The sequence below is a fragment of the Fukomys damarensis genome, unplaced genomic scaffold (assembly GCF_012274545.1).
Source record: "Fukomys damarensis isolate Sample0158 unplaced genomic scaffold, DMR_v1.0_HiC HiC_scaffold_32, whole genome shotgun sequence".
NCBI lineage: Eukaryota > Metazoa > Chordata > Mammalia > Rodentia > Bathyergidae > Fukomys > Fukomys damarensis.
In genome coordinates, this window is record NW_022900944.1 from 46,032,988 (window position 1) to 46,036,920 (window position 3,933).

General features: G+C 58.3%; 1 protein-coding gene across 1 annotated transcript in view; it reads right to left on the reverse strand.

Annotated features, from left to right (window-relative positions):
• Positions 1 to 3,933, reverse strand: part of Cotl1 (coactosin like F-actin binding protein 1) — a 13,612-nt gene that overhangs the window by 1,546 nt on the left and 8,133 nt on the right. The window lies entirely within an intron of this gene.

Genomic DNA, 3,933 nt, shown 5'->3' on the forward strand with positions numbered 1-3,933 from the left:
GTCCCTCCGCCTCCGCCTCCGAGAAAGCCAGGCTGTCGGGGAAGAGAGGTTAGGAAGGCGGGCCGACGCAGGTGAGTCCCACGCCAGCCCCTCCAAAGAGGAGAGGAGGAAGGGGAAACGGGAGTGGGAGGAGGGCAAGGGGGGTGCCTGGGTGTGCAGCCGGCCCACAGCTCATTCCCGACGTCCCAGGCGGGGCTGGCGCCAAGGTGGCTTTGGCACCACCAGTCATGACGACACAGGGGCTTCCGGCTGGGTCAGAGGCTCGGCCTGGCAGGGCGCTGGGCTGTCCGGGCCCCTCATTCACTTGAGCACGGGGACCTGGTTTGCATTCATTCAACAAACACGACAGCAAGAAGGACAGGGATGTGGTCAGCGAGGCCCGCACACCGCGCGTGGATTGCTGGTCTGTCTCACTGGCTCCCCGAGGCTGGGGAGGCACGGGCACTCGGGAACCCCATACACAATCGGAGCTCAGGCGCCAGGTCCTGGTTTTGATACCCAGCACCCTCGAAAGTGAGTCACCGAAGGGTCCATAAGGAAACAAGTACACAGCAGCGACATATTAAGCACCAGGTGCGCACAGGAAGCGACAGAGGCGTCCTCAGACTTCAGCTCTGCAGCACAACCGAAAACCGCAGAACACCACAAAAGGCGAGTTGACGCTGCAGCTGGGGTCGGACCTCCCCAAAGCGGATTCTAAAACCGCCGAGGACAAGCAATGCTACCTGCACTGCGAAGACGACAGGGGGCTGAGCCCCAACCCTTGCCCGGTGGCACACAGCAAGGTCGGGCAAGACCAAAGCTGGCCCCCGAGGTTCCCCTTCCTCCTGGGGAGACCAGTTTCTTGGAACTAGATGGGTAGTGGTTGCACAACACTGTGAATGTTCTACATGCCATGAACTGGGGCTTCTAAAATGGCTAGTGAGTCAGAAGAATCCTCCACCTAAAACCTGGGTGTGACTCAGCACTCAGGAGGCTGAGGCAGAAGGGTCTCTGTGAGCTCAAGGCCCTCCTACACAACAAGACCTGGTCTCAAAAAATTTTTTTTAAATAGACAATTTTATTTGAAGCAAATTTCACTCCAACTTTAAAAAGAAGACTAAATTCTCTAGAGCCCTCAAGGCCGAGTTTGGGGGCATCAACCATTCACTAAGCAAAGCCCCCCCCAACCTATCAGCACAGAGGGACGGGGGTGGGAGGTAACGTTCACTGAGAGCTGGCCGGCACCAGGCACGGGTCTCTCCAGGAACCCTCCCCCTGTATCAGCCTCTTGTTTGGTTAAGATAAAGCTCTCGAGCTGAGCAGAGCCCGGCCCAGACCCAGACCCGAGTCTTTCCGGCTGCACCAGGGCCTGCCAGAGGCGGAACTGCGAAGCCAACCACAGCAGCCTGGGGGCGGGGCCGTGCAGCCCGGCAGGGAGCCTCGGCCTCTCTAGAAGGAAGTGCTGCGGTCCCTGGCCCAACAGCTATATATGGTAAATGACTGGGGACACTCGATGCTTTCCTCGGTCACACCTCTAACCTAGTCCTTTGGGGGCTGAGGCAGGAGGGTTGCAATTGCAAATTCAAGCCCATCCTGAACATTAACAACTTAGAGACCCTGTCTCAAAATAAAAAATAAAAAGGGCTGGGGTTGGAGCTTGGTGTGAAGGCCCTGGGTCCAACCCCAGTGCTAAAAAAAGAAAAAAAGAAATGTTTGATAAGAAGCCTAAAGGGAGAGAGACAGGAAGGGTACACAGGTCAACCTAAAACTGCAAGTGTGCAGGACAGCAAAGGGTAACAGAAGAGCCATGCAGACCAAAATCACCCCTGAAGAGCAAGCTGCCACCGAACAACAAAGCCAAGGCAGCCCCACCTCCATGCTACACGCCAGACACGGCCAGAACAGACGAGGATTACCAAGAAAACGGTTCCGAATCACACCAAAAAGTAGGTGGGAGTAGCGGGGAGAGTTCAGAGAAGCCTCATCGCCGCCCGGACGCCCCCACCGGCGGCCCCTCCTTCCAGTCTTGGCAGGAAAGAGTCCAGACAGCCGGGGACGCTGCCCTGCCACAGCAGAAGCCACAAGGACAGACCCGCTCAATCACAGAGCCTGCCCACGGCCACCGTCCCGCAGCCATGGGGCCAGTGAGGCCCGAGCGGGTCCTTATTCGGAAGTGTTTTCGGGTCTTCCGGGTCGCAGCCAGGGTGACAAGGTACCAGAGGACCAAGTGGCACTGAGTTTAGTACTATTTTATCCAAATATGTGTTCCTGAAACACTGTCACTTGGACAGGCAGTCAGCATGTAGGACTGGGGCGCTCCGTCCTAGGAGTCACCTAGGCAGCAAGCACTTCCTGTCAGCCGCCCTGGGTTGATGAGAAAGTGGGCGGCATGCGGGGTGCGGCTCGGTGGCAACACCTGCCCGGCCTGTGCCTGACCCTGGGCTCCAGGCCTAGGGCCAAAACTACGGGGAGCGGGGATGAAAGAACAGAGCCCTGGGTCCCCGCCCTGACCCCACCTCGGGCTGCCCAGGTGGCCGGCAACGTTCTGAGCACGACATCCTGGCCCCTGTGGCTCTAGAGAGCCCTTCCTCGTCCTGTGGAGGACCACACGTCCAGACAGGGCCTTCGCCCTCGCGCGACAACTGGACTCCAGCGAGTCTCAGTCCCAGCGGCTTCGGCCTGGAAACACAAGAGCACCAAGGTGAGGATGAGCTCTGTCCATGCGAGGGTGTCCCTGCCCTGAGGAGGAGAAGCGGACACTGGTGGAGAGAGGCAGTTCTGGGGGTCGCGGTGGGGAAGCCGCACACAGGCGGGCGTCTGTTTGCAATGTTTATGTCCCCCGAAGGAATGTGCACAGCATGTATTGCAAAGACAGACCCATGAAAAAGACAGAATCATGAAAAATAAAATTCAAAAGAACACGTTTTCCTGCCTTGGTTCTAAACCCTTCATTTTCAAATGGCTCCCAGCTGCTGCACTGAAAGCCCAGCTCCAGCCCCAAAGCATGCTGGGAGTGGGTCTGGCCCACGCACAACTGGGGTCCCGGCGCCTCTCGGGCAGCCTGTCCCTCCCGGGGCTTACCCTCCCCGGCCTCAGGCTCTTCCTCTGCACATGAGGGAGCCCAGCGAGCATTCGAGAACAGCCCCAGGACGGCTGTCTGTGAGGACCCAGAGGTCCACACCAAGGGACTCTGGCAGGACGAAGAGGGAGGCACAGGGAGTGGCCACTTCCTCCTCTCTCCATCCCTAAGTTCAGTTCTTAGTTCAGGGAAGTCCCGGGATTTCCTCCCAAGATCCCAAGCACGGTTACTGGCTGTGAGGCAGGAAAAAGCCAGCAGAGCCCCAGAGCCGGGCCGGAAGTCTGGATGGCAGCGTCAGCTCCTCACTCAAGTGTCTGGGCTGTGGGGCACCCAGACCAGGTGCAGAATGGGGTGCAGAAGTTCTGGGAAGAAAAGTGGGCGAGGAGCCCGACAGCAGCGTGGACCATCAGGAAGGCTGGCACTGACACAGTGGGCAGGGCAGGAGGCGTCCTTGCTGTCCCACACGCTCCGCCGCAACCTGTGTTTACTGTGCACCACTATCCTACACCTGGGAGGGCAAGTTCTGGTACCACGTGACTCCCTGGGGGGCTGAGCAGAAAGAACAAGGCTGGGGGCTCCGAAACGCCCTGGAGGCAGCGTTCTAAGGCTCAGGGCCCCTGGTTTCCAAGTCTGTAAAAGGAGAGCTGAGCTGGGTGTGGTGGCACACTGGGAGGCTGAGGCAGGAGGACCGCAAGTTCCAGCCCAGCCTGGGCAACTCAGCAATTAGGTAAAACCCTCTATTAAAATAAAAAACTTTAAAAAGGGCTGGGGATTTAGTTCACCGGGAAGCCCCATCTCCAGTAATGGAAGGAGGAGAAGGAAGTGGAGGAGGAGATGAAAAGGAAGAGGGGAAGAGGAAGAAGAGGGGAGGG